Raw genomic sequence first — 13,393 nt, forward strand, 5'->3', positions numbered from 1 at the left:
TGACACTCTCCCAGGACCAAACTGGACTTACAACTAAAATATAGAAAAACCATCCTGAATAATCAACTGCCACTGAAAACGAGCCTGAGAGCACCCTCATCACCAAGGAGGAAAAGTGGAGGCCACACAGGGACTGGTAGGGAGTGCGGACGCCAGAGCTGGCTGGGCTCCCACGGCAGCAGCTGAAGGTCTGCAGGGAGATCTCAGCCTTGGGGGTCCCACTGAGGACTCTGGGCCTAAACCCCAGGCTGGGCTCCCCAGCCCAGAGCACCAGGTCTGAGAAAGGTGCCCACATAACATCTGGCTGGGAAAAGCAGCGGGGTGTCTGCCAGGGAGACACGGCTGGAACTGCAGGCCCCTCTTAAAGAGTCAACGCACAAAGTTCCGTGCAGCCACTCACCTTGGGCTCGGCGGAGGGAGGGCGGAGTGGACTGGAGCTGTGCGGGAGAATCCGGGGTGCTGGCAGGGGGACAGAGCTGAGAGGGCAGCCATCTGGATTCCTGGGCAGAGTCATTCCCCCACAAGGCAGAGGACATCTTCCTCAGGCAGACATTTACCATCCAAGCAGCTTCTGCCTTTGGGGGTGGGGAGCAGTTGCCCCCACCCTGTTGGGTAACCTTTAGCCCCACTCTGTGTAGTTTCTACAGCCTGAAACTCATTTAGAGACTGAATAACAATCAGCTGCCCCACCCTGTGGAGATTCGACAGCCTGGGGCTCATTAAGAGACTAAATATCAATCAGCCTCTGGGGGCTTTGTCTGCCTGATTAGCTCCTGGACCCAGGGCTTGGAAAAGCTGATGTTGGTGCACATCTTGGCCCTGCCCAAACACACCCAGCCCCAGCAGGGGGAATCGCAAGCTGTGGTGTGTGGAAAGCTCAAACGAGATACTCAAGGCCAGTCACAAACAGCGTCTGACATGGGCCTGCGCCAGAGACCATCCAAAAGACTGGGAGTCCTAGCAGATCTACCTAATACATAGGAACAAATCCAAGCAGGCAACCAAAATGGGGAGACAAAAAAGCCCCAAATGAAAGAACAAAAGAATTCTCCAGAAGAAGAGCTAAATGAAATGGAGATAAGCAATCTATCAGATACAGAGTTCAGAATACTGATTGTAAGGATGCTCAACAGCATGAGAAAAGAAAGGGAGACTACAAAGGAAATTAAGAGTGACATAGTAGAAATAAAAAAACCCCAAAACATTGGAAGGAATAAACAGCAGATTAGGGGAAGTTGAGGATGGTATCAATGAATTAGAAGACAGGGTAGAAAATATCACTCAATCAGAGATCCAAAAAGAAAAACATTTAAAAACAGGAGGACAGTCTAAGGGAGCTGTGGGACTACATTAAATGTAAAGCCCTCGGCTGATTTCTCATCAGAAACTCTACAGGCCAGGAGGGGTGAAGTATTCAAGGTCATGAAAAGCAAGGATCTGAAACCAAGACTACTCTATCCAGCAAGGCTATCGTTCAAAATAGATGGTGAAATAAAGAGCCTCCCAGACCAAAAAAGGCTAACGGAGCTTATCACCACCAAACCAGCACTGCAGGAAATGTTAAAGGGGCTGCTGTAATAAGAAGTTGAAATAGAGAGAAAAAGAAACAGGCATAAAGAAATAAAATGGCAATAGATAAGTACATATCAATAATAACCTTAAATATAAAAGAATTAAATGCTCTAATCAAAATACATAGGGTAGCTGAATAGATAAGAAAATAAGACCCAAATCTATGCTGTCCACAAGAGTCCCACCTCAGAACAAAGGACTCACACAGGCTTTAAAAAAAAAAAAAAGTCTAGAGGACTTTAAAGGAGAGATCGACAGCAATACAGTTATATTGTATTGCTGTCGGGGGACTTTAATACCCCACTGGCTTTACTGGATAGATCTTCCAGACAAAAAATCAAGGGAACAGTGACTGTAAATGACACACTAGATCAGATGGATTTAACTGATATTTACAGAACATTTCACCCGAAAGCTGCAGAATATGCATTCTTCTCAAGTGCACATGGGACATTCTCAAAGATAGACCACATGTTAGGATACAAAGGAAGTCTCTACAAGTTCAAGAAGACTGAAATCATATCAAGCATCTTCTTGGACACTTATACCGTGGAATACTATGCAGCTGTAAAGAGGAAGGATCCCTTATCCTATGAGACAGCATGGTGGGACCTGGAGAGTATTATGCTAATGGAAATAAGCCAGTCAGAGAAAGATGAGTGTCACATGATGTTACTCATAAGTGGAATCTAATGAACAAAAATAAACCGATGAACAAAATAGGTCCAGAGACATAGAAGCATGGAACAGACTGACAAACCTCAGAGGGAAGGCAGGGGTGGGCAGGTAGGTAAGGAAAAATTAATCTAAGAACTTATATGCATATATGCATAACCCATGGACACAGACAATAGTGTGGTGAAGGCCTGAGGGGAGCGATTTAGGGTGGAGGGGATCAATGGGGGGAAAGGGAGGCTTTTGTAGTACTTTCAATAATAAAGGTAAAATAAATTAAATTAAATTAAATTAAATATATCCTGATCAGGGCACATATAAGAATCAACCAATGAATGCATAAATAAGTGGAACAATAAATCAATGTTTCCCCCTCTCTCTCTCTCTCTCTCTAAAAACACAGAATATAACCACGTTTCAAGTATAATAAAAGAAAAGCCATTGTATTTTATGAAGCTCCACATTCTACAGTTCTCTTAATTCAGGATGTGTCAATGAGAGAGCAGGCGATGTTCTTGAAGTAGCTATCCATGTCTCCTTGGTTTCTTAGAGAAACTCTGTCCAGCATCTTCCACCAGCTGAGTGCAATACCTTCACTGTGTCTGAGCATGTCTAAAAATTCTAGAACTTTCCACAGACTTTCTCTTGTTTGCTCTTCCTGGTAAGAGAGACTCAGATGGCATTGGCCTACCTGGCAGGATACATTGTAATGCACTTAACCTAATCTTTGAACCGTAGCTGTTCATGGTTTGGAAATCCTCAACATCCCACCAGCATTTCCGTACTTCAAATATAAAAATTCAAATACATAATAGTAGTGTCAGAACCAAACTCCCATGGAGAGTTTAAGCTTCTGATTGGATATCTCTTATGACAGAAAACTCATTACTCACCAAACTGCCCATTTTATTTTCAGTTAGAATGTGGTTTTGTCTTACGACAAAACTGTCTCCTTGTATCTTGGCCCATCAGAACTTATTCTATACCTTAGGATCACAAGAAACGAAGTGTAACCCATCTTTCCCACGACAGCCGTTCTGAAACAAAGCAACACTCCCTGCCCCGCTCACCCACATTTTGTCCACAAGAAACAGCCTCAGTTGCCTCCACAGTCCATTAGATAGAATGGTTTTCTGAACCACGTTTTTTCATATACCTGATCATGATCTATTCGTCTTAACATGTTCCTTTTTTTTTCTTATAATTTTTTTTTAAATCCTCACCCAAGGATGTTTTTCTTTATTGATTTGAGGGAGAGAGGAAGGAGGGAGGGGAGAGAGAGACGAGAGAGAGAAACATCGATTGGTTGTCTCCCAGACTGGGAATCGAACTTGCAGCCTAGGAATGTGCCCTGACCAGGAATAGAACCCACAACCTTTTGGTGTAGGGATAACACTCCAACCAACTGAGCCACCCAGCCAGGGCAACGTGTTCCCATTTTTCAATGTTCCTCTTGACCTGTGTGTGCAGAACTGAACATGATACAATTTCATTTCCATAATTTTGGTATTGATGTAAGCAGTTTAGCATTTCTGTGCATGAAAATTAGTTTTGCTTACTATCATTGTAATTTTTCCATAAATCTAACTATTCTAAGTAAAAGTTTCATTAAAATTATTAGATTGATTTTTAAATAAAAATATTACTTTTATTTTATTTTTTTATAGAAAAAAATGTAAAATCACACTGTTGAATTTACTGGGTAAGTTTAGTAAGTCATTTAATTTCAGAAGACCAGTTTTTTTATTTAGACCATAATAGATTTGGATTAGATGTTCTCTTTTATGTTTTTTAATTCAAAAAGGGGCACATTTTTTTACCCATTATTTTCAGTAGAATTTATAAGTTACACCAGAGCATTCCAGATGCTCAGTAACTTAGTAGCTATTCAATATACTTTTCTGACAGTTTCTGTGATATGCCACGAGATGGTGCTATATTACTACAGGAAAACATTCAAACGTCTAATTTCTCAAAGCATAGCATTAATCATTCTATGTTTCCTCTGTTAGGTTACATCTATTTTTTTCAAAAACTTTTGGAGAAGAAATATAGTTAATCAATATACTAACAAAGGAATTAATTTTTACTAAAATCCGTTATGTAAATCAGAGATTTGCAACTTTCTTACAGGCTAGATAGAAAATCTATTAGGATTTGTGGGCCACATTTTTTTCTGAGACTGCAAATATGCCAGGATAGCGAAAAAGGCTGCCATAAATTCATGAATAAATGAATGTGGCCAGTGTGCCAATAAAACTTTATTTATAAAAACAAGTGGCTGGCTCATGGGCTGAAGTTTAATACCCGCTGATGTGAATCACAGATGAAACTGAGCCACCATTTATGTTGGTTCACAAACTGACCCCCATTCTCGGAGGGCAAGGAGAAACTGTAGAAAGAGGCAAAGCACCTCACGGTGGAAGGTGGAAGTTTTAATTCACAGGGGAATTACATACAAGGCGTGTCTTGGGCGGTCACAAGATGAGTGGATCCCTGCACTCCTCCACCAGAAGCTTAAAAGTTCATTTGGAGGCCTTAATGGGGTTCAGCCACATATGAGGTAGTAGGGTCTCAACACCGCCTTACTCTCCCAAGGCTGTGTCCTGCAGTTCCCACCGTGGGAATGGTGGCAGAATGTACCTTCCAAGGCTGGGGAAGGGGTGAGGGGCCTCTTATTGCCCAGGTCCAGATCTCAGGTCAACCAGTGGTCACATCCTCTCCAATACCTCCCCCAACAATCTCTCAGTGACCGTACTGACTGAGCCCAAATGGGTACTTCCATGACATGAGTCCAGAGTGGCTCCTCTGTGGTCCCCGTCGCCTGGTGGTCATGCTTTTTCTGATTCCGTCCTTTTGAGTGTGGGCAGAACCTGAAACTCCCTTTTAACCAACAGCATGTTACAGAGGTGATGGATGTCACTCCTGTAATTCTGTGTTATTACAAAAGACTCCATCCTGCCAGCCCACTTGCTCTGGAGACTCTCCCTGCTGGTGGAACAAGTGAGTGGTGGCGTTGGCGACCAGCCCCACGCCCCCTGGAGAGTGTAAGCAGAATGGAAAACCCTTCACCTCGCTGCGATTTAATTACTCACAAACCACTTTCCTCACTATGCCTCTGCTCTTTCTGCATCTCTCTCCCTCCATCTCTGTGTCTCTTTGTGTCAGTCTGTCTGTGATTTCTACATTGACAAATTTCCTTTTCATTACTAAAAAGCATTATAATAAACTTTTATTTAAGGGAAATGGTGGCAGATGGTGAGACACTACTTCTCTGTTAAATTATAGGTAATAATAGCATCTGACACTTCCTCCCATTGACTAGATTAACTAGCCAAAATGAGGTTTTTATGTACGCATACATATATATACACATATATACATACATAGATGTACTTTTTCCTACCCTGAATCTTTTCTTTTTCTCTGTTCATAAACAGAAACAAAAATTCAGAAGTGACTGGAGTCGTCTGCACTAGGCAATGTGATTTGATAGCACTCACTATCTAGGAAAGATGACTGCACAGAACTGGATGAGGAAAGGAGAGATTTCTTTCAAAAACAGTAGCACTGATTCACACTGAATCACTAAACCGAGTTGCTTTAAGGAATTTAGAAGAGCAAAGAGCAATCAGGTTTAGAATCCGTTTGCATTAAATAGGAGTCACGTGGTTCCCTTTACCTCACAAGTGATGGCATCTGTGCAAAATTAGGAGTGGTTCAGTAGGTCGGAGTTGGCCCTCGAACAAGCCTCCAGCAGCTCTGGAGCTCTTTCAGCAACTTAGAGCATTTCCGGGGCAACTGGCCCCCGAAATCCTAAAGTAGCACATTCATACAACAGGGGTCTCATGTATCTTCCTTCGTGTTGTGTGGATTTTCAGGCCAATGCCGACTTAGGAAATGGAGGCCTTCACAAAGATGTCATCAACTTCAAAACCGCAACCTGTTGCGTGTCTTCTAGCTGCTCCTTACACCCGCCACCTGTTTCGTTCCCTGTGACAACAGAGAGGGGAGGAAAGAAAGCATTCCCTGGTACAAAGGTATTTATGGTACATGCATATGGTGTATGTATACGACCTGTCGAATTACTGTTAGCATTTTCTATAGCCTTAGATAATGCATGAAAAACCATAGTTCAGTACCACTCACATAAGAAGTGCCCAGGCAGTGTTAACGATTATTTTTGTCTACTTGATTTGGCACTTTCTAGAATTATGTTGGCGTGTCTCTCTGTAATTGTGGATGTCAGTTTCTCAGAGTACTCGTTTTATATATCTTGAAGTTATTGTTAGATGCATAGATTCATGATTTCTAGTGGAATGCTCTTTTATCTGTTTTTTAAAATTTGCCTTTGTCTCAATGCTTTTCATATTGATTTCTGTTTTGTTTGCTATTAAATATTTCCACACAAAAAAAAGAAAAGAAAGAGAAAAGAAGAGAAAAGAAAAGAAAAGAAAAGAAAAGAAAAGAAAAGAAAAGAAAAGAAAAGAAAAGAAAAGAAAAGAAAAGAAAAGAAAAGAAAATTATTTCCTGTGGGATGTAGGGATGAGGTGTGATGTTCCGCAGACTCCTCAAAAATCTCCAAGAATAGAGTAATAATTGCAAACTGTTCTGAGTACATACATAGATATTTAAAGCAAGAGTAGAATGTACCCACATTTTATGGCACCCCCTTTTGAAAGTTTATTGTCAAGGCCATAGAGAAGTGGGAAATTGAGATTTGAGCCTAGACAGGGCAAGTGTGCTTTGAACCACTGGGTTGTAGTGTGTCTTCTGGCACAAACTAAACAATGTTAAGCCCATTGACCATCAGCTCACGACAGCCTTGACTCTCCAAAGCTAGTTCCAAACCCAGAACTGTGGGATAAAAAGGTTCCAGATTTTTCCTCTTTTTTCCAAGCAGATCATAACAAACAGATGATCCAGAGAATAATGCACCCCTCACTGAGTAGAATGTTAAACAACAATTGGCGATATTCTCTAATGCAACTTAGTTCAAATAATTGGAAGGTAAGGTTAGAAATAGTAAGTAAGGGATTCTTCTCTCCTTGAAGTCAGTGGAAACTTGAAAGGTTTAATGTACGTCTATTTCAATACTCTTTTTTCCTCTTAATAGATAATAATGAGAGAAACATCCCAATGTATTTGAGGGAAGAACATACTTTGTTATGTATATTTTAGTTGGAAATACAATTCTCCACTTTTGCACATTCTATATAATATGCATAGAGAAGATAAGAGAATATTAAGGTTGTAACAGATTATCTGTCTCCAGTTTCTATTTCTCAACAGCCTTTATTTCTCGTTCTTGCCATAGCCTCAGGTCAAACATAATCCTATCCTTTCCCATCCCATGAATGTAGAACTTGGTCACGTGCTGTGTTTTGGCCAATGGGACGTTAGTGGGTCTGACTGACTCAAGCAGAGTATTTACAAGTACTTATGTGGCTTGGTTTCCTCACTTGGATTTCTCTCACTGCCAAGAGAATAACACATTCTGGGCAGACCGTGGCTCTGAGAAGAAAGAATGAGAGGCCCGGGGAGCAGATCCAACCTGATTCAGAAGCCTCACCACAAGCCCCCCTGGTCTTATCTGAAGTCAGCTGAGCCCAGCAGATCTCAGCTCAGAGGAATGAGACAGGTCCTTCCTGCCATGCACCACTGCGTTTGGGGATTTAATAACACAGGCAGCTGACTGATTATTGTACAAAGAGCTTACTGATACACAGGATTATAAACAGTATTTACTGGTTTTAAAATAACTGATACCAAAATAAGTCTGCCTTCCTTCTTTCTCCTTTCTTTATTGCTATTCATAGCTCCTGGACCAAAGCTTAGGGCTAATTTGAATTCTATGTAAACTGAAATCAATTCTGATTGGTTCATTCATCTCTATTTCTTAGATTTTTTTTTCTTTTCTGTTGATTTGGCCTTACCTATATCATGTTTTTTCTTAGAAAATTTCTCCCAAGCAATCCATACTTTTCTTGGGTCTGACAGATACTATACTTAGAACTCAAGGGAAAGGTATTTTATCTTATTGAATGACTCATTTGGCAATTTTTTATTCTACCTTTCATTATTTTTCAAAGTAAGTTTTTATGGCTTTTAAAAGAATTACTCCCAAATCCATAGTAATCACACTAATTAGAATTTTCCAAGCAGATGTATTCTTAGAATTTATTTTAATGAGAGTGTAGCAATCTGAAACTCATGGTCCACACTGTTATACCTCAAGTATTTTTGATCCTGAAAATGAAGACTTAAGTGCGTTATGTGCTGAGAAATAGTATCCTAAGGACTTCAAGAATTATTAGCACATACCTAACTTGCTACCACGAGCTAGTTTCAGCACACACACAAATATTGAATTCTCAATGAGACCAAGACTGCAATGATGAAGTTGTGTTTGTAAGTTAATTTTTTTAATCATAAAATCTGAGACCTTTGTCTCAGGATAGCCCATGAAAAAGAATATTCCCATTTCTAAGCTTCCCATGATACTAAAATTTTATTATTTATTATCTAAGATCTTTAGGACCACTCCATGTCCTTCAGTCTCTACAAAACAATCTGTATTTTGTAATTCCTTGGTTGTCCTAGCAGCTCAATGTTTATTTATAGAGATAATAAAGCAACTAACACTAAGTGCAACTGAATGAGAGAAAGAGATAAACACCACTCTAAATGGGGTTGTTCTAAACTGAAAACATTGAAATGACTCATGAACGCTTCATAGAGTGTGAAGTAGAGGGATTAAGATTCCTTTGCCCATGTGGAAATCGTTAACCCCACATTTAAAGAACTGCTGCAGCATTCTCACCGCTCCCTTCACATTTGCCACAAAGTGACTGACTATAGAGCATTGGTTTCTGCTGCAGTTACTCCAGTGTTTGAAAGAAGAGGTCCAAGGATTCCACATCCTGAGAAAAAATTAAGGATCCTCAAGTTAAACCTACTTTTCAGCATCAATTTCCCATCTCCATAATAACTGATGTCCGTGCTAAATGGTCTCCTTTTCCTAAGTCCTTGACGTTGTCAGGATCTCTCTGCAAGGAGCTGTTTGACGAATAGCAGAGAGGAACTTAATACAATGTTCTTGCTTTGATATACAAATGGGAGGGAATGTGAGATTTTAGAGTTTTATCTTGTCAAATCTTTTTATGGCAGCTGAGGAATAGACATTTAGACATTGTTCTTACGATTTTAGTAATAAAAACTGTGAGAGTTCAAGCTTTCTGGAACTAACCTGTCATGGATAATAGTGCCTACCATCCATTCACCTCATACTCAATGTTCTCTTTTCCTTAAAGTGCACTTTGCTCTTTACAAGGCAACTTTACTTCTTTTTAAGACACATCACATGTATTACTTAATTTCTTCATGTAGAATTTCTATAAGTAAGTGATGTTTCTTATTCCTCTATAAAAGCAAATTATTATTCTAGGGTGGGGGGAAGGGAACGTAAGTAGATTGTAGCATAAGCTTAAAGCATCTCCATCATTAGTAGGGAAATGTTCTGGTGATTGTCATAGCACAGGGGTATTCGTTTTCCCTTTTGGAATTACAGAACAGTAATGATGTTTTGATAAAAGGAAATAAATTAAGTGTGGTTTTAATGAAAGAAATATCATACTTTATTGGTTGACCAGTTTGCATAAATATCACTAGAAACATTTTATTTCTCGTAATCAGATATCAAAACCATTTTGTGTCATAATATTTGGTTGCATGATAGACTATATTTCTGAAAGGGTTGAACAATATTTTTCTTTGTCTTGGGTCCACTTTGTGTCCTGCTTGGATATCATTTATGACATTTATTATTTAGGGTTTGTATTAAAATTTTGATACGAACAACATAAGAGATCCTCTCTCTCAGTATATCTTATATAACATCGCACAGTCTCCTGTTGTTGAATTGCCATTATCATCACCTTCATCAACATCATCAAATAACAATGAATGGGGTGAACCTAAATGCTTAATAGTAAGTGAAAGAAGTCAATCTGGAAAGGCTATATACTATATGAGCCCAACTACAGTATATCACATCCTGGAAAAGGCAAAACTATGGAGTCAGCAAAAAGATCAGTGGGGGATGGGGCGAGGGATGAGTAGGCAGAGCACAGAGGAGTGAAAATATTTTAAGGCAGAGAAAATACTTTGTATGATGCTCTAATGGTGGGTATATGTCATTACGCATTTGTCCAATAGAATGCACAGTGTCAAGAGTTAACCCCAATGTAAATTATGAACCATAGATGTTAGTGATGCGTCAATGTAGGTTCATCAGTTGTAAAAGATGTATGACTTTGTTGGGGAATATTGATAATGGGGGAGGGTGTGCATGTAAAAGAGCATGGGATAAATAGTAATGGGATGTCTCTGTACCTTCCATTCAATTTTTCTGTGAACCTAAAACTACTTTAAAAAAATAAAGGCCATTAAAAATGAATGCAATACCAATAAATAAGTTTCCAAATTAATTTTAATTTCAGTTTTCTACTGTAGAAGCAAATTATATCCATATTTGTGAATATTAGATAATACAGAAGCCCTTATAATAAGGAAGCTTTTCCAAATAGTAACACAACACAATGAATTAATTTTTGCAATATTTATAAATAAAAGAAAGTCAAGCCAAAGATATCACTTCGTTAGATGGATTGGAGTTGTAGCTAGGTAAGGTACTTATACTGAATTTTGACTCACATTTTTTCTGTGGAAATAAAAAGTAGATCTTCATACATTTCTTAATTCCGTGTGCAGGAATAGGTGATGAAGGTCCATGTTTTTGTGGGGCCACCAGTTGTAGGGCCACATTTACTCAGATGCAGCTCCTTCAGGACAGAGCATGGTCCTGGGAACAAGCCGCCCTGAACCACACTCCTGGAGTTGCCACCATCTGTGCCTACTAGACTCTCAGCTTCAGAAATGTGCTCCTAAACATCTGCCTGCAACCTCAGGGTTGTCCAAGAATGATTCTGGTCGGTCACTGGTTGCATGGCTTGATGTCCCAGAGCCCAGCAACCTAGGAGGTGACAAGGTTTGAGGACTCTTACCCAGTAAGAATACTCTGTGTTGGATGTGATTGAAGAATATATTCTGATTCCATTTCTTGGGACATCTTGATTTCTAGAGAGGGCTATAGAAGTAAGTATAAGCATGAGTTATTGAGGAAGAAACTGACAAAGAGCTAGTGTGTAAGTGGGTGGAGACACTAGAGTGAGGAGAAAGCGAGCTGCCTGCCGAGGGCAGGATGAGATGCCCATGTCTCCAGCATTTCTTCTGGGTCATTCAAGTTGTGCTTGTGTCTCGAGTGCTTACAACCTGTCTTCCAGTTCTCCACCTGCTCAGAAAAGTTCCTGGGTTTCCTTACTTTCTGGGATTTAGGTAATAAATCTCTGTCATGTGACACTTATATATCCTATTCCCTGTAAGGTGAAAAATCTTAACACGATGTTTATGCAATGATAAAAATGAAAGAAATAACGCTGCTGCATTAGCACATATTCTAACAGCAGGCCAGTGCCACACCATACTATTATCATTTAGTTTTATGCTATTTCTAATGGTGTACAGTCAGCAATAATTGTATGTTTTGCCCAAATTATATGAATAGTGTTGAATGCTGTTGGTTGGAATATCAGGCTTCTTTATGACAACAGATATATTTTTTTTAATTACAAAGAAAACTAAGACATTTTGAGAAGGGATTTTATTACCTATATTATATCAGAATAGTTATTATTCAAATTAAAACATATTCTTTAAAAATTATTCCTTGGAAATTTAAATAAACTTAACTTAGACAAACATGTCATTTTCTCCGTGGGCTCAGGCTAACTGAAGATTAAATACTTTAACAAACCTTCAGCATATTTGCAGTTAAAATTTCATCTCACCACAAGAATTGAGGAGCAGAAACACATATAGAATAAGCAAAGTGGTTTGGAATGTACTTATGAGTTTTAGTTATTGTTTTAGGACTGACATTTCAACCACACAGGCAATTAACAGGAGTAATAAAAGAAAATTCTCATCTGAATCATCTGTCTATACTGTGGCCATTCTCAGTAATCCAGGGTGCAATTTCTGTGGCTCATATTAGTTAGAAGAATGCCTTAGCTGTATTCCAGTGGAATAAACGTGGGCTCCCTTGTCAGCATTTGAGGCCCTTTCCCATCTTCTCCACACCATATGCTCCCATCCCCTTTGCTGGAAAATGCCTTTTACGCACTGAATGTCGAGTGTGCTTGCCAGTACTGTTTTCAGTGCCATGATGGCACCCCAGGGACTTGAGAAAATCACTAACTCAGTGCACATAGAAGCAAAAATTCAGAATAAAATAGAAAAAAAAACCCACTCAGTTATGCAGATGCATTTGCTCTTTTGGAGAAAATCAATACCTTTCTTTGGTACCTAAGACTGACTTGAGCTCTAATAGAATCTAGATCTGTTTTTTACAAAAGATGGTAATTAGGTGTTTAAATTTGATTTAGTTTATTGAATTTATAAATTGAATTTAGGGCATACATAACTCAACTGTTTTTAAGTAGAACTGGTTAATGAAGGTCATATGAAAATATGTATACTTTCCTTACTTTCTACCACTCTGTGGATTTCAAAGCATTTTGTAGATATGACTTTAATTCACAAACCCAGACATGTTAACACGTTATATTAGGCAAAACCAAACCAAACACTAAAACCCTACAAGTATATAAAGGTTAGAAATATGCTGGCATTTTCACTGTTCAAGAACTTCATAAAAGCATTGAGAAAATTTAAAAATACAGGTAAGTGAGAAAGCAGCTAATAAAGTATTACTGCCAGATTTTTTAGTTCATTTTTATTTCTTTTCAGTTCTGAACATAGGGACTACTTAGCTAGGTTAAACTCATGGAAATACTATGCATAACTGAAATCCCGACTGTTCCACTATTTGTAATTTCTTTTTATTGACCCAAGTAGTTTTCCAATATTTACTCAGATAAAAATAAGATCTCACATATTTAAAATACAACATTTACCAAGGGAAGTTTATATTTGCTCCAAAATTATTAAAAAATGTTTCCGCTTTTTTTCAAACATTTGTGAAGCCTACAGTACATTCTTGAGATATATTTTTTCAGCCATTCTT

The sequence above is a fragment of the Miniopterus natalensis genome, chromosome 8, assembly GCF_054644295.1.
Source record: "Miniopterus natalensis isolate mMinNat1 chromosome 8, mMinNat1.hap1, whole genome shotgun sequence".
Taxonomy (NCBI): Eukaryota; Metazoa; Chordata; class Mammalia; order Chiroptera; family Miniopteridae; genus Miniopterus; species Miniopterus natalensis.